This window comes from Pteropus medius, unplaced genomic scaffold (genome assembly GCF_902729225.1).
Source record: "Pteropus medius unplaced genomic scaffold, Ma_sr-lr_union100, whole genome shotgun sequence".
Taxonomy (NCBI): Eukaryota; Metazoa; Chordata; class Mammalia; order Chiroptera; family Pteropodidae; genus Pteropus; species Pteropus medius.
In genome coordinates this window covers 210145-228344 of record NW_024351540.1, presented here as the reverse complement: position 1 = coordinate 228344, position 18200 = coordinate 210145, and the positions used below count along the sequence as shown (strand labels likewise).

General features: G+C 47.7%; 1 long non-coding RNA gene and 1 pseudogene across 1 annotated transcript; both read right to left on the bottom strand.

Moving 5' to 3' along the window:
- Positions 1-5068: 5068 nt before the first annotated feature.
- On the bottom strand, positions 5069-8455 carry LOC120586600 (uncharacterized). Its single transcript, XR_005648743.1, has 3 exons — positions 7458-8455; positions 6844-7049; positions 5069-6227 (listed from the first exon to the last, which is right to left on the bottom strand). It is a non-coding gene; the product is annotated as an uncharacterized LOC120586600 (long non-coding RNA).
- A 6771-nt stretch (positions 8456-15226) lies between these two features.
- On the bottom strand, positions 15227-15345 carry LOC120586606 (uncharacterized; annotated as a pseudogene).
- Positions 15346-18200: the final 2855 nt, after the last annotated feature.

Below are 18200 nucleotides of genomic sequence, written 5' to 3'. Positions count from 1 at the left end.
GTGAAGGGTTAAAGAAGAACAAATTAGTAGCTGATGGATGGTCATGGATGGGAGCACAGCATAGGGAATGCAGTTAGCATTAATATATTGGCTAGGTGGAGGGCCAGGGGAGGGAGGGAGCAACTGGGGGGATCATTTTACTAACTGTATAGATGTCTAAACAATGTATGGTATACTTGAAACTAATTAAAAGGTTTTCTTTAATGTAAAAAAAAAAAGAATATTCACATTGTTGTGCAATCATCACCACCATCCATCTCCAAAACTTCTTTCATCTTACAAAACTGAAACACTAATTCCCCATTTCTCCTCTCCCAGCCCCTGGCAATCAGCACTGTGCTTTCCATTTCTATGAACTTGACTCCCCTAGGAACCTCAGATAAGAAGAACTATAGGCATTTGTCCTTTTGTGACTGGCTTATTTCACTTAGCATGTCCTCAAGATTCATTCATGGTGTAGCAAGTGTCCAAATTCCTCCCTTTTTAAGGCTGAAAGGATGTGTTGTATAGATATAACACATTGTTCATCTGCTCATCCCCTGTGTCACGTTCATTCATTCATTCATTCACTCACTCACTCACTCAACAAATTTTACCCAGCGCTTACTATGTACCTATCACAAAAGCTGTGACTAGGACTGACAAATTCCTTCTGCTCGAAGTGTTTACACTCTGGTATGTTTGGAAACAGATAATAAATAAACAAGCAAAATATATCGCGTATCGGATGATGATAAGAGTTCTTGTCAAAAATAAAGTAGGTGGGGGGCAAAGGAACTGCTGGGGTGAGGGAGAGGCCGCCGTGATAAGGAGAGGGTTGGAGCTGAGACCCAGAGGTGGGGAGAGTCAGAGCCATTGGCATTCACTGGGAGGCAGCGTTCCAAGCAGAAGAAGAAACCAGTGCAAAGGCCCTGTGGTGGGTGGGCCTGGCAGGTTCATGAGCCGATGTGGCTAGTGTTGAGTGAGCAGGAGTCAGCAAGAGGGGGAGATGTAGGTGAGGGACGTGAGACGCTGAGAGGCCAAAGGCCTTTCTCAAGGTCACACAGCGAGTAGGCAGCAAACATGACATGAACAGCATCTGCCTGACCTCAGAGCTCTCGTTCTAACCATAACACCATTTGGCCTCACAAATAACCCGGCAACAATTTCCACGTATTGATCACTTACTTTGTGCTAATTCTATGCTCGTATGTTAGAGGCATGATGTTGTTTTACATGTGAAAAAACAGAGACTCTGAGAGTTGAAGGAACTGGAAGGGGAAGAATAGGAATCGAGTCTGCGCGAATTTTAAGTCCACACTCTTCTTTGCTGTGGCTACCCTGACACGTACGACGACGGAGTCCTTAAATTATGAACTTCAGCCTTTTAGGATCTTGGCACTAAGCCTGACGTGGTTATAATATTGGTAAAATTTCTGAGTACTTCTCAGGCTGGTTGCTAAATAATCACTACTCTGAGGATATCCCCATACCGCTCTCACATGGCTCTGGCCCACTCTGGCACCCCCAGACCTCCTCAGAATCCAGCACCTAAAGGGTTAACACAGGACTCAGCAACAGGCCTCCCCACCGTGTTCCTGCCCCATATCGGGTGTCTGTTCTCATTGCACAGGTGTTAGACACTGGTAATATCTCCCTGGCTTAGAATATAATGTGACATTTCTGGAAGAGGCAGGATCCTCAGCTCAGAGATTAACATCAAGTTCACCCTGTGAAAGTACAGATAAAGGGAGCCAAAGCCAGGAGATGTCTTCTCGGTTGACATTCCCGAGCGCAGGCCTCATTGGAGCCCACCTCCAAGGGCAAATATACACCCTAAGCAACAAGCCCTTAATCTCCGGAGGAATTCCTTTCAGAACTAGTCCCTGAGGTCAGACCATGTGCTGCACCCTGTTCAGCATGATCTCCACTGCGCTGTCCATCAAAATACTGCAACTCTTGGTCCACTCTGTCCAAGAAAGGGAAGGACCGGGACTCCTGTCCTGCTTCATCTGGCTGACCTTGACACTTCCCTTGGAAGTTCTCCTGTGTGGTTGAGGCAAAGGCTGCTAATAGACACCCACACCCAGCACCTCTCCTCCTCCCAGGACCACAGCTAGACAATTCTTAGCATCCCTAGTAGTGAGGTGTGGTCATGTGACTGAGTTCTGGCCAATGCAAAGTGGGCAGAAGTAGTGTTCTCTGCTGATTCCTGGGCTGGCCCCCGCAAACCTTCCCCATGTAATTCTTATTTTTTCTCCCTCCCAGCTGCTCGCCGATCAGCAAGGATTCTGTGAACCTAGAAAAGGAGAGAGCTACCAGATGGAAGGAGCCTGAGTCCCTGGACGATCACATGGAAGCCACCAGATACACCTAAATGGACTCTACACGAGTGAAAAATAAACTTTACTAAGTTAAGTCAACGGGCTTTTGGAGTCTGTTTGTTATAGCGACTCGTGTTATTTACCCAAAGGAATTCGTAAGTGTTAGGAACTTGGGGAAATTGCCTCACCATTCTGTGTCCTCATCTATGAAACGGGAATAAGGATCCCCGCGGGTTCCTGAGAAGGTTAAGTGAGATGACGTAGGCCACATTTGGGGGGCGTAGACATTTTAGTTTAGCATACGCTCCCTCTGTCCATCCTTTTTCCCTTCCTCTTCTAATGTGCTCACCTGAGAGGCTACGGAAAAGGGTGAACCGCCATAAAGGGAGGTCTCGTGGGAGTCAGGATGCTCCATGGATGGACAGGAGACCGTGGAGGCAGGAACATGGCTGAAGTGACCTCTAAGGAACTCCATATCTGACGCCCAGAAATTGGAATATCTCCCCTGGACCTAAGTAAGTAGATCCTGACAGTCTCAAAATAACAAGTGACTCCCAAATAGTAGATCTTCTAAGAGATGGGCAAGTAAACAGCCTGGCTCCAGAATGAGCCTCTACATTCCAGAAGAAGCAGCAGAAGAGAAGACCAGCATGCATGGAAATGGGTGATCATTTGGGGTCTGGCGAAGACCATGGGTGACCTAGAAAAGAGACATCACGTGGAGAAGATGTAGGAGAAAGGGCTGGGGTCCAAGGATGAAAGTCTTCGGTGTCAGGCTGCACAGTCGGTGTTATCCGAAGGACGAGGGAGAGCCATGAGGATTTCAAGGAGAGAGGGACGTGATCTAGCTACACTTTGGTAAACTCATTGTGGATGGGATCAGTGAATGGTAATACACATGGCTCCAGCGGGAAGCAGATCATGTACCCCATTGCCCACTGGGAATTTGGGAAGGCAAAAGAGGACCAATAAAAGAACTTGAACTTGGTAAATACTCATTTCCCTTTTCACATCAGACACTCGAGGGCCAGAGGATGGGTGGTACCCTGCGAGGGAGAAAGAAAGTGTGGATAGGAACACTGGTTGGGCAGTCCATTGTCATCACCTGAACAAAGACAGTTACCACCCCCCAGAACCTCATCCTAGAGAGGAGCTGCATTAGAGGTCTACCATAGCTCAGGAGGAGCCGCATGGGGCCCCTAGATTCTGGGAAAAGGGTAGAATGTGGACGCATGCCATGTTAGAAGGAGTCCCCTCGGATGGCTGAGTAGTAGCTGGCATCCTGGCTAGCCCACGTAACCTGGAGAACCAGGGCATCTGGAAGGGAAGTGAGTTCCTACGTAGCCACCTGCTGTTTTGCAGGTGAAAAATCACTGTTTCAAAGAAACCGATGCTGGAGAGTTCAAATGGTGGGAGTCCAAAGACGGACCTGACCTGGAACTCTGGTGACCAGGTTCCACCTGCTGTGAGAAAGAATTCAGCAAGCAGAAAAGCGCAAGTTTTATCAAAGCGAAAATACACACTTAAAAGTGTGGGCGAACTTGGAGAGCAAGTTTGCCCCTGGCTGTCTGAATTACGGGTTTTCGTTTTCTTGGTAGGGGCAGGCAGTGCCTGGAGACATGGTACTTGCAATGCAGGTGATATTATAATGATATTATGATTAGCCAAAGCTGAAAAAAGGAAAAAGGAAAGATGCTGGAACCTTGACCTGGAGTGTAGGGCGTCCCAAGACTATTCATTCTGCTTCCTGGTCTTGGCTTGTTTCTCATACCACCTGGAGGGACGGGTGGCCCAAGGCCATCTAGCCTGTCTCTGGACCTTGGCTTGTTTCTCAAGCTGGAATCTCACACTTAGAATCAAAACAGGAGAGGGCTGAGTAAGAGAAAAAATTCCAGAACCTCATCCTAGAGAGGAGGGGCAACTGCCCCAGGCCAACAATCCTGCTTCAAAACCATCTGGGGTTGGAGCCCTGAAAGCCAGCCTTCTTGGAGCACGACAATGTTGTCACGGTGGGAGAGGAAATCTGATGTATGTGCGGGCGAGAAATATGGTGGGAGGACTCCTCACGAGGTGTCTTCCGTTTGCCTTGCGGATCCACTCTCCACCCTTCTCCACCTGCCCTGGGCCCCCAGAGGCCGCCCGTGACGCATGGTCTCAGATTCCGGTTCGGCTAATAAGGAATCACAGCAGAAAATCAGAGGGCAGGAGAGAGGAGAGGAAGGACTCACAGGCAGAATCCTAACCCCCAGTATCTCACGAGGTGACTGTATTTGGAGAATGGAGCCTTTGAAGAGATGATCATGAGGCAAAATGTGGCCATTACAGGGAGACCTAACCCAATGTGACTGGTCCCTACAGGAGGGTGTTTGGACACACAGAGAGACACCAGGCGCACGTGCCCACAGAGGAAGGACCGTGTGGGGACACAGCGAGAAATGGGCCATCTGCAGGCCACAGAAGAAACCACACCGGCCAACACCTGGATCTTGGATGTCTAGCCTCCAGAACTGTGAGAAAATAAGTTTCTGTTGTTCGAGACTGTAGCTCTCTGTAAAACTTTGTTATGGAAACAATAGCAAACGAATACAATTGGGTAATTCTGTCCCCAGTTCTCTCTCTGGTGGCTGCCAAGGGCTGGCCTCATCCCTCCGTGAAGGCCACAGCACCTGCCAGGTGACCTTCTCCATACCGCCCCTCTCTTGCACCTGCAAGGGTTGGCATATTAACAGCTCCCTGCTGCTACCAACCCTGAGGTATCCCTCAGCTCTTGCTGCTTTTTCTCAATGCTTCTCATCTTTGTAACAGTTTCTTTATTAAACTCTTCTCAACTGCCTATCTGGAGGGTGCCGCTTGTTTCCCAACAAAACCCTCACTAAGACAAATAGTAGCTCATTCTATTCTTCCATTCTATTTCTTCATGTGTCTTTAATCCTTTGCCCACGAGGTCAATAAGAATATTTTGCAATGACTGCTTCGTGGAAAGGGTGACACAAGAGAAAAGAGGAGCCATTCTTTGCTTTTGAGTTCGTTCTGGCAGGAAGAGCAGATATGGGGAATACGGTCACCTCTGTTCCCTACGTTGATAGAGATTTTCTGGCTTCGAGGGGAGGAGAGGAAATGAGTGGGAGAATGCTATATGTCTCTGAAAAGGGAGACTCTCTCCCCCACACCATCCCGGACTGGCTGGTTCTGGTTTGAACAGAACTGGACCCACGCCGATTGCTCCGGACACTGGGGGTGCCTCTGGCAGACCCCAGTAGCAGCTTGTGTCAGGTCTCTTGTTCAGGGAACCGTGGTTTGCCCAGAGAGTGGAAAGTTCTTCAAGCCTAATTCTGATCCAGAAATTCTAACACAGAGATAACATGATTATTAACTAAAGCCCAAGGCAATGGCCAAATGAAATGGCTGATTGGGTTAGAGGTTGACTTGTGTCCTTGCCAAAAAATTCAGAAGTCAAAGTCTTAGTCCCCACTATCTCAGAGCGTGAACTTCTTTGGGAATAGGGCCTTTGCAGATGTAATTAATTAAGACGAGGTCAGATTGGAGCAGAGCGGGCCCTAATCTAATGTGACTGGCGTCCTTACAAGGAGAAATTTGGACACCGAGACATACCCAGGGAGAAGCCGTGTGAAGATAAAGGCAGAGAAAAGCTGAGGAATTCCAAAGCTTGCCAGGAACCCACAGAAGCAGGAGAGAGGCTGGGAGCAGATTCTCCCTCACAGCCCTCAGAAGGAACCAACGCTGCCCACACCTTGATCTTGGACTTCCGGCCTCCAGAACGATGCATTTCCATCTGCGGTGCTCTGTTTCGGCAGCCTCAGGCAACGGGAACAGACGGTCTTCACGGACAGCCACTCAGAATTCACTCATCCATTCCTTCATTTATGCCTCAAATATTATCATCCATTTCTTGCCCTCATGGGGCTTCTGATCCAAGGGGAGAGACAGACAATAAGTAAATAAGCAAATATGAAATGTCGTGTTGGGTAGCGCTAAAGAAAACACTCGGCAAGGGTCTAGGGAGGGACAGGCTGCTGCTTCAGCTGGGCAATCGGGCAGGGGTGACACATGAGCGGACTGTTACGGGTCACGGAAATGCCTGGGAACTGGAAAAAAGGTTGACCCAACAGTGACGTGGCCATGGCTTGGACTTTCATCCCAAAAGCAAAGTGTGGGGTCGTGACTGGGCCTGCGTTTTGACAAGAAGGCTGTGGCTACCGACTCGAGGAGCAGTACGGGGAGCCCGGCAGAGAGGCCTGAGCTACGCGGCCTGGGTTAGTGGGCCAGGACTGCTGTAACGAAGTGCCACAGAGTGGGTGGCTTAAACCAGGGGTCCCCAAAACCCCCAGCCTGGGCCGCACGGCAGGAGGTAAGTGGCGGGCAAGCGAGTGAAGCTTCATCTGTATTTGCAGCCGCTCCCCAGCGCCAGCATCACTGCCTCAGCTCTGCTTCAGATCATCAGGCGTTAGATTCTCATAGGAGCCCCGGTCCCTGGTTCCACAAAGGTTGGGGACCCCTGTCTTAAACAGAAATGTATTACCGAGAAGCCGAAATCAGCATCAGATGGGTCAGTTCTCTCTGAGGGCTGTGAGGGCGAATCGGTTGCAGGCCTCTTCCCTAGTTTCCGGGGGCTTGCAGGCAAATGTTGGCATTCCTTGGCTTGTAGATCCATCACCCCAATCTCTGCCTTCATCTTCACGTGGCCTCCTCCTCGTGAGTGGGTCCCTGTGTCCAAAGTCCCTCTTTCTAAAAAGACATAGCCATATTGCATTACAGCCCAATTAATAGCCTGATCATCCATCTACTTTGGAGGCAGTCATAACGGTTCTGTAACGGGGTTCTGGAGATGGGCGAGAAGTTTCTAAACCCACGAGGGGCTGGGGCTTGCGCTGGTCTTGCTGCTGTCCCAGGCAGGCAGGTTAGGGGCCTGGAGCACCCTTGTCCAGGGCAGCTGGTGCACCCGGAAAGGCAGCAGTGGCAGGAGGTGTCCCCATTCTAGACCGAAACTTGAAACCTCGCATGAATCATTTTAATCTTAGATTAGGCACTCTTGGAGCCGCAGAATCTTAGAGTCGTAGAATAGTGACCCTTGACAGTGACAGAGTCCTTCTTTGTCTCAGTGTTGCACCAAGCAATTTATATTTATGATCTTACCGAACCTTCTCATCATCTTCTGAGTCAATTATTCCATTCTCAAGATGACGAAACAGCTCAGGGTGGGGTGGTCTCCAGCCCGGGTTAGAGTGTGGCAGAGACTGATTTGACCCCCAGGTCTCCTGGCTCCACAGCCCTTAAACAATAAATCTTCCTCTCATGGATGCCGATATTGAAACCTTAACAACAACAGTCATGACAGTGACAAGAAAGCTCTCATTGCAGGGCCTGCTGTGGCAGGACTCTGCCTAGACATTTGACAAGCTTCGTGTCCCTTAACCCCCCACTTCTCAGAGGAAACAGCTGAGGTTCAGAGAGGCTAAGCCGCCCGTCCAAGGTCACCAGCAAGTAGGCGGCAGAGGTGCGGCTCGAATCCAAGCCTGTCATCTGACTCCAAAATCCATCTCCAAAGAGTGGAAGGGACCTCCTCGCCCATCTGACACTTGACAACAAAGGCACCGTGGGACGGAGAAGGAAGGGTCTCGTGCACGGTCCCCGGCAAGCTGCGGCCCGGGGAAGGGCCGCAGTGACAAAGAGGAAGTAGAAGTCTTGGATCAGAGCCCTGTGTCTGTAGGCATTCCTGTGCGTGTTTCTTTCACACCCTTGAGAAGGCAGTAAACAGCAGGTCAGGAAATATTTTAAGAAAATGGAAAATTGACCTTCTGAAGCCCAGGCCTTGCTCAGCTGCTGAGCTGGATCCTGGCCACACATGAGGGATCCCGGTCACGCGTGAAGATCTAGCCACAATGCTGACCCCACACAGACCCTGAACACAGCCTGGCCATGAAAGGCATCTCAGGGAGACAGGCTGAGGGCAGGAGACGTGAAACCATGTGCTGAGTTTGGCTAGAGGTAAGAAGGGAAAGCGTTTGGGCCAGAGGGTCTATCGGGCAATTTTGGAAAATGGACCCAAAGAGATCTCGTGGGCTGTTAGCAAACTCTTTAATGTCTTCCTGATAAGTTTTGACTTTTTCTTAGGGCCTTTGGGAAGCGCGGAGCATTTTAAGCCGAGAGGGCAACAACCAGATTTGTGCTTTAGAAAATTCACTCTGGTTTGGAGACGGGATTAGAGGAGGTGAGACAGCGGGAGGGAGTAGGCTAGGGTGGCCTCTAGTGTAATAGTTAGGGTAGCTTAACTAAGAAAGAACCCCCAAGTCACAGTGGCTTAGAGCAACAACTCGCTTGGATGAGGGTCGGGTGGTTCTCTCTTAGTGGCGATTAAGGGCACGGGTTTTTGGGTTGCTTTTCATTTTTCCGTTTTGTGGCTCTTCTGTCTCCTGATGAAAAGAAAGAGTGCAGAGGATTTCACCCCCCAGACAGGATCACCTTGACGCAGAAGTGACGCGTTTCACTCTGTCACAGGACTCAAAGGGTGAAGTCCCCCACGCGAGGTGCCCTGTTCAGGGAGACATGGTTGTCATGAGGCCGTTTTATTTCCTCGCAGCCAGTAAAGGAGACAGGGGCCGCACCCCCAACGTTCCGTCTCCCCAAAGGGAGGCTTACCCACCGCTTCTAGACACTGCTTAGTTATTACATGTTGATGTCTTCTTTGCAGTTGGCTACCCTTATCCCAGCTGAGTTCCTGACAAGCTCATCCCGATTACAGCGGCATCTGCAATGGACTGGGCCACATTTTAATACTGGGCAAGAATATCAGTTAGTAAGAACTGCCCAGACCTTGAGACCCTTGCCCTCCCTAACAAATCTCTGTTCTCATTCTCGTGTTGAGAGCTGACCACGTGGTGTCATGTATAATACTAATTAGACAGCCACTTCCCAGCCTCAGCTCTGGAAGGAAGAACACAAATGCTTGGTGGCCAGTTCTCTGTGGCTGCCAACGCAGGGTTCAGGTCAGGCAGGTTCAGTCATCGGGGTTTGACTATGAATGCAACAAATATTGATTGACACGTTTCAGTCCCTGTTCTAAGTACTTAGACTTCAACCAGGAACCAAAGTTTCTGCTTCCATGGACCTTGGATGTTTGTGGAGAAGGCTGATAATAAATATGAAAGTACCATTTCTCTTTCAGTCGCAAATAGCAGAAACTCACCTCAAACCAGTTGAGAAAGCAACAGGGAAACAAAGTGGCAGCATCGGCATCGGTTAGCACCCATAATTGGGCACGCCATGAGCGTACCTGGCTGCAGTGACTCTCTCTGCCCCCACCCCCGCCTCGCTCTTTTGTATCCGTCTCCCCCGCCCCACCACCACTGTGTTATGGCTGTGTCCTCCGCCACTCCCACATCTTTTAGTGGGAAAGATGGTCGTTGACAGCGCCAGTGTCTCAGGACAGAACTCCGATTGCCTCTGCCTGATGGGAGCAGCCGGAGCCATTTGCTCACCCTTGAGGATGGTGGCAGGGTCCAGACAGTGCGATTGACAGCCCAACCAGGACCAGCTGCGGAAGAAATTCTCCAAATCGGGTTACCAGGTGAGGGAGCAAGAGACAATAAAACTAGATCCCGCAGCCTGAGTCCCCTGTGGCCCATGTTTTAGACCAGAATTGAGGCACACGCACTTGCTCCTACAGTCAAAAATGCCCCCACTCAACACAAAACAACTCTCCCACAAACACCCAAAATTCACGCACGTCCCTCCCGCAAATAAAGTTTAGTTCCTATGCCGATGTCTAATCAAGGAAGTCCAACCGAGGTATGAGGTATATGGTACAGTGAGGTGTCAGTCAGAGGTCCAAAATCTATAGCTAAGTGACAGTTTAAACTGCCATCTATACACCTCTGGTGGCCTTTGTTCATTGCCTACACTAGGGGTCCCCAACACCTGGACAGGTGAGGGAGCCTGAAGCTTCATCTGTATTTGCAGCCCCTCCCCAGCGCTAGCATCACCACCTCAGCTCCACCTCAGATCATCAAGCATCAGAGTCTCATAGGAGCACTGGTCCCTGCCCCAAATGTTGGGGACGCTGATCTACAGGCCACAGACGTATTTCTTCTGACAATGAGGGCCTGTGTCTCACAAGAGACACACTCATTTTCCAGCATTCTGTGGCTAGAGGTATCCACGTGTCAAAGTTTTGGTCAACGAGACATAAGGATTCTGCTATAGTGTTCTAAAAAAAAAAAAAAAAAAGATTATTCTCCCTTAACTAAAAGTGAATAGAACGTGAGGTCAGTCCTCTTAAAGTGCAGGCTGCCTTCTGCTTTCTTTCTTTGGAGGAAGTTATACAAGTAACATAGAGAGAAGGCAGGAGAGTTAACATGTTAATCTAGCCACATTCAGAGACGGCCATGTGCTGATCAGCCCTGCAGCCAGGCTGGGAGGTCGCCTGCGGGAAGATGTCTTCTGAGACTGCTAACAGCCCGTTCTCCACACCTGTGGAAGGGAAATGGGAACCCAGAGTCATTCCCTCCGGCTAAACCCACAGGGAACCTGTGGATTAGAGGCTGGGAACTGCCCGCTACATATTCTTACCTTTCACGCTACAGACTCTTCCCCTTCCGCACTGTATGTCCATATCAAGGGAAATGGGAACTAAAGAATGACATAGAAACTGAATTCCCTGAACACTCAGGGTCCCTGTCAGTGTCTTCACTCTGTCTCTCTCACTGTCCCTGTCACTCTGCCTCTGACAGAAGACCACACTCTGTCTGTGGCGTGCTATCCCTTTTCTAATAAACTTTCCTTTTGACGCTAACTTTGGCATGTGTGTTGAATTCTTTCTTCACTCTCCGCCAAAGGACCCTCTTCTTCTCTGGGACAGGGCTCGGTCTCCCCTCCACTCGGGGAAATCTGCCCTGTTCTGCAACACACAGACATGACATGACTCCTGGAGCGGTGGCAGCACCTGGGATCATAAGACGGGGAGCCTGAGTCCACAATTACAAAAATGGAGCCAAAGGATGGAGTGAGTTGGGGTTTTTATTACCTCATCGAGTTACTGAATAACTCTGCTCACTTCCAGGCCCCTTGCTTTGTAAGATAATTAAATATCTTTATTGCTAAATCTACTGTTGATCTGAGATTCTTGCTTCATCTTTCACTGGGTGACCGAGCTGTGCAACCAAGAGGAAAAGATAAATAAGTGCCACCCAGGGAAGAGAACCGTGCACGATTCACGATCACCGGGAACAGGCGACAGACATACCAGGCTCCAGTGTTTACAGCCTTTACTTAGCGCCAGAGAGGAAAGAGAGTGCCAAAGACCCCGCCCCCAGCAGCGCGTCATTCCCCAGGACCAGCCATCCACTCCACAGACAAAGCTGGCGATGTACCACACACCTCCCACCTTCCCACTCCAGTGGAAGGACCCAGACCCCTCCCCTGTGGGGTCTGAAATTCAGAAATCTGGGGGCGTGCCTGAGGGCCACTGAGTGCCAAACAGGAAAAGATGGTCTCTCACAGGCGGGGCAAAGCCCAGCACAGGCGTGAGAGCTCCTTATCTCTTGGTGGGAAGTGTCCCAGACCCAAGGCCCATTTTTACGCAGCCAAGCAGGGATTGACATACCAGACACATGAGACCGCCTTTCTCGATTCCGCTACTCAGAGCTGAAAGCACTCTAGCTGCCAGCATCGTGGCAGGGAGTGGCTCCCTTTGAAACTCTCATGGCTGCCACTGACTCTCATCTCTGAAAGTCACTTCTCTGCCAAGTCCTCCTTGTCCAGCCTCAGGGGGTTTAGAGGATTTCCCTTCTGGGATTGTGCCGCTTTATGTCTCCTGGTTCCGGGGTCTTAAGAGTGCTTTGAGCACCTACAGGCCCCTATTCGCCAGACTTGGGGTCTATTTGGACAACTTCCTTCAGCCTACATTAGGGAGATGCCTCAATTCTTAGGAATTCCATGGTGGTCGTCCAAACCACCAGAAATCTTGACCACTCTTGGTTCTCGAATCCGAACTCAGGGCCAGTTGAGTGAATCATAAAAAGCTACTCTCTGTAGACGGGTGAGTTAGAAAAAGGATCTCATCTGGGCAGATCCATTGCCCAGTGTGCAAAGTTTGGAGTGTCACTTTCTTAAAAAAAGAAAAAGAAAAAGTTTTCATGTTGTTGGATGCAGCCCGTACAACCACACAATCATTCATTCTTTGGGCCTACCTTCAAAAATCTGCCTCTCGGCAACAGTTGTCAGCGCTGTAAGCCCTTGACAGAGCTGGGCTTACTGACAGATGTCGGTCAAGTTTACGAATGGCTGGTGGAACCAAGCATTTCCATTAGGGCATGTCTGGGAGGAAGGCCTGGAAAATGTATTAATTAATGTAAAGGCCAACTTGCTGTAACCTATGATCCCAAAATATAGCAGCTTAAATAAAATAGGAGATTCTTTCTCTCTTTTGCGACCCTCTCGAAGTAAGCAGGTTGTCCAAGATGGCAGACAGCAACCTTCGGTGTGTTTAGTCAGGGACCCTGTCTCCTTCAGACTTGGTGCTCTGCCACAGTTCAGTGGTTCTCAAAGTGTGGCCCCCAGATCAGCAGCTTCAACATCCTTCAGAACTTGTTAAAAATGCAAATTCTTGGGCCCCCACCCCAGACTTACTGAGGCAGAAACTCCGGGAGTGGGCTCAGCAGCCTGAGTTTCAACGAGGCCCCCAGGTGATTTGATGGACGCTCAAGGTGGAAGGCCGTACCTACGGTGTTGTCCTGATTTTCATGGTCAAGGGCAGGAAGCACTTTGTCCTTCTTGAATCATCCCTTCTTGTCCAGGAGGTGGCCAGGATGGAAGTCCTCTGGCTGTTCAAAGACGTCAGGGCCAGAGGAAATTCAAATTCCAGGCACGCAACATGATTTAAGAGTGTGAGTGTAGCGGTCCAGTTAGTGATGTAGATCCTAGAGACAGACTGCCTGTCTCTTTAGGTAAGTAAGGACTCCTCTCTGAGCCTCAGTTCCCTCTTGTATAATAAGAGGATCGTTACTATATCCATCTCATAGTGTTCCTATGAGAATTCATGGTGTTATTATGTGCCTGACACATAACGTGCCCTCAAAAATATTAACTTAATCATCTTAGTAGTTTAATGTTGATGGGAGCTGCTATTTGTTCAAGTCTTGTATTAAAATCTTTACCTACACTAGCACATTGAACCCTCTTGTGATAGGTGTATTTTATGGAGAGAAACACATTTTATAAAGGATGAAACAGAAGCAGACTGATATGGTCATGTAGGTGATAGGTGATGGAATGAGAATTCTAACTCAGGTCTGATTTATCTAGCCTCAAATTTTAATTATATCTCAAGAAAACTGGATTTCTAAAAGTTCGTCTCTCTTCTAGGAAGACTGCGCCATCTAGTGGCTGGGAAGCTGAACTGTGATAGGAGTTGATGGGGCAGGTATAGGGAAGGACTTGCCCTTTCTGTAGCCTCTCCGGATTTTCACAATTAACTTGGGCAGACGGGAGAATCCCCGTAAGAAAGACGAGGTACGCTGAGCCCAGACGCAGATCCTGCCCGAGAGACAGGTGTCTGGAAAGGTAAACACCTGATGCTACATCAATTACTTTGCATCGTTGGCTCTGAATCATTCTGACAACTCAGAAGTTGATATTGTTAGTGTTCCCATTCTAGAAATGAATAAAACGAAGTTCAGAGATAGTAAATGACCAAGATCAAGTAGCAGAGCAGATTCAAATTCAGGGCTAATCATCATTGGCGCCTGGCTGCCCCAGGAAGCTGGGAGGCAGCGCCACCTGGTGGTATCTGGTCTGAGCTGCTTCTGGTCTAGGAGAGAACAAAATAAAAACTAGCTAACACAGCATTTACCACATGCCAAGAACTGTTCTAAATGCTTTACTTAGATTTAATTTAAATTAACTTGTTTAATCTCTCCTTCTAACAACCCTCTAAGGCATGTAATTAATCATTAATAACCTCCACCCCTCCCCGTTTTTATTTTATTTTACTTTTCGTTCTTTCAAAAGATATTTTTACTGTGGAAGACTTCAAGCATACACAAAAGTAGATATAATGATATATACACCATCCTTTTTCAACGAGGATCAACTCATGACTTTGTCTGTCTATACGCCCGACAATCCCCTACCCCCACCTCCCAAAAATCAGGATTATTTTGAAACAAAGCCCAGACATTGTATCAATTCACCTGTAAGTACTTTCAGTTGTGTGTCTCTGAAAGTATCCTGTTTTACTGTCGCAGAAACTGAGGCATGGAGAGGTCACATGACCTGTTTGAGGTCACTTTTCTGAAGGGGTACAGAGGCTAGATCAAGCCTTGTTGGTCTCATTCCAGGGCTTTTGCCTTTCCTTGTGATGCCGGTGGAGTGTGACATTATTCAGACAACAATAAAACTCTGCCGTTTCTTTTCAAAATTATCAAGTTGCTTCTCCATTTGACAAAACTGGAAGAGAAACGGTAGAGACGAAAGTATTATATCAATGTTTTAACTTCACTGAAGTCGATGACTGTACAGCAGCTATATCAGAGAACATCTTTGTTCTTCAGAAATAGCCACTGAAGTATTCAGGAGTAAAGTACCATGTTGTGTGTAATTCACCTTAAATTATTCAAGATGAAGGATTAGATAGATTGGGCAGAAAACAAATGATATTGGAAATGGATTAAAATGTTAACCTAAGGTAAATTTGAGAAAAGAGCATAATGGATGCTATTTGTATTATACTTATTCTTAAAACTTTTCTGTAGATTTGAAATTCCTTCCCAAAAAAAGTTTTGAAATTTACAACTTTAAAATTATCATTTCAAATTTAAATAATATTCCATTGTATGCATATACCACTGTTATGAACAGAAGGTCTGTGTCTCCCCGCACCCCCACACACACCAATTTTATTTTATTAACCCCTACAGCACCTGGTCTTCCTAGGTGGTCTCTCATCCAAGTACTGACCAGGCCCGACCCTGCTTAGGTTCCAAGATCAGATGAGATCTGGCACGTTCAGGGTGGCATGGCCATAGACCCCCTGCCAATTTATATGATGAAATCCTACCCCCCAATGTGACAGTATCAGGAAGTGGGGCCTTTGGGAGCTGATCTGGTGAGGAGGGTGGAGCACATGAAAAAGAACACATACTGTATGTGGCAGATGATTCCATTTACACAAAGTTTTAAAACAGGCAAAAGAACTTCAGATAACAAAGGTCAGAATAGTGGTTCCATTTGGTGGGTATTAGCTGGAGAAGGGGCAGGACAGAGCCGTTCAGTGGACAAAAAAAAAATTCAATGCCTCTTATGAACACATGTCATTAAGCTGTATGCTCAATAGCTTTGCACCTTGCTGTACATAGATTATACCTACATAAACATGAAGGTAAAGGAGCAAAACAGATGAACTGTCCTATATTCATGATATGAATTACTGTAAAGCGGAGGGAAATGAATAAGCTAGTTTTATACAATGAAAAGGATGAATCTCAGAAACATAATTTTGAGCAAAGGAGCCAGACACAAAAGAATTTATATTGCATGTTCCATTTATGTGAAGGTCACAAAAATGGGCATTTAAGAATGTATGCCTGGGAGGTAAAATGCTAAACACATGCATGAAACACTACAATGCCATGAAAGTCAGGGAAATGCTTTCCTTTGGGCAGAGAGAGGTGATCTTCGTGGGAAGGGCTGGAGAAGGGGTTCCAGGACGCAGGCAGCATGCTGTCTCTTCACCGGGGTTTCAGTTCGTAATAATTCATTGAGCAGTACTCACGTGTCGTGTGCACTTTTCATATATGTTGGAATGAAATATACATAATTTTCCATCACATCTAAATCATAAGATACTGTGGGATAAATTCAGTTAAACATACATATCACAACTAAAGAAGACCCCAGCTGGTCCTACACAAGCACTGGAAACCTTCGAATCAAACTGACGAGGAAGAGAAGGTCCTGACACAGCAGTGCCCACGACGCTGGATCACGATTTTCTATTTTAGCTAAACATGAAACATTTTTTCTTCTCTTTCTTCCCTTGGCTCTGGCATTGCCCCGGAAAGGTAATGTCATCATCTGTGTCTCCCAGACGATTGCTAAGTAGGGGAAGGAAACCTCTGATATTTACAACTTTTTATTTCAGACTAGGAAAAAACCTAACTGCCTCTTGCTTTGGAATGGACAGCTGTGCCCCAGCAGAATTCAGGCCCACGAATGCCGAGGCGGCCGACCCACAGCTGGACAACGCCTCTTAGATTATCCGACTGTGCTCCTAACTGTTCTAGAAAAAACCTTCCAAGAGGCTTTCCATGATTCAGGGTTTGATAACTTTGGCATGGCCGTATTTTCCTGGTTAGGAATAGATGCCAACGGAAAAACATAATCAGAAACTCCTCCTTAACTCTTGGAGACACTGCAGATTTCATTGCTGAGGCATCAGCTGCCCACAAAGATCCTTATAGACTCCGACCAAAGGTATTCTTTTTTTTTCGATTTATTTATTTAAGTTGTTTTCAAGTATACAGTACATTGGTTAGACATCTATATAGTTCATAAAACGATCCCCCCAATTGCTCCCTCCCTCCCCTGGCCCTCCACTTAGCCATCGTATTAATGTTAACTGCGTTCCTTATGCTGTGCTCCCATCCCTGTGACCAGCCCATTTACCCACACTTGTTCTTTACACCCCACGCCTCCTCAGCCCCCCCTCCCGTTCGTCACCAAATTGCTAGATTACCAGCAAGTGAAATCACATGGTGGCTTTTCTTCTGTTCGACTTGAGCCACTCAAAGCATAACCTAGTTATTAGTCCCATCCCATGCCGTTGTAAATGATCCGGTTAATGGCCGAGTAATATCCTATTGTATATATGAACTACCATCCAGTCGCCTGTTACGGGCACTGATTCTTCATATGTTGTTGTAATTGTGTTGGGAACACAGAAGTGCATAAATCTTTAATTGTTTATTTTGTTTTTGCCCGGCAGTGTTCTTGATATCATTCCGGGATTATCTTTTACGAGAGCAGGAACCGGTGGTTGCAAGCAAATCACCCCGGCTAAAATTGAACAACGGTTACTAAGATCACGAAATGCATTAGAAGGACTCCTCAGAGAGGGTTCTCTTTTGATTGGTTTGGGTTCAGGAAGTGGTTCAAAGTACCCGCCAGTCGCTATCGTTTATAGTTTATCATGGCACCCCGTTGCACTTTCAAAAAGTATGGTGTCAGAATGAAAGCGACCGACTGAAGGCTTATGCTGAGTCAATGAAGAGGATCAAAGAGCGGATTAGCGACGGTGACAACAGCAATGCTCTATTTTTATCATATTCCATTGAGGAATCGTGTTATGGGAGGTTAAAGAGAAACCAGAAATCCAAGGCCACTTAGCACAGCCCATGGTACCAAACTCAGATTAATACCTGCCCCACGGGAGCACATTTCAACAGTCCAATCAACCAGTTCAGTTCCTAACAATTGAGGTTTTTCCACATCTCTCGCCCTAGAACTCAGCAAAGAAGAGTAAGATAAAAACCTGGACTGGGATGATGTCCTGTTTGAATTTTTCTCTTCTTCCTTTTTCCTTTTCCTTCTTTCCTTCCTCCTTCCTCTCTCATAGCTCCCTTTGTCCCTTCTTATAAAAACCTTCCATTTTGTACAACCCCTCGGAGCACCCGTCTCCTTGCCAGATGGGATGCTGCCCCGTTCATCAACCGCTTGGCGAAGGCGATCGGATCTTCGGTTTTCCTTGGCTGAACTTTGTTCTTTCAAAGCAGCAGCAGCGGGAAACTGACATAGCCGAGCAGCAAGTTCCTGTGCAATGAGAGGAACGCGTGGCCCACACCTGAATGAGCCGGGGCCTCAGCCTCCTCCCTTCACACCTCTGCG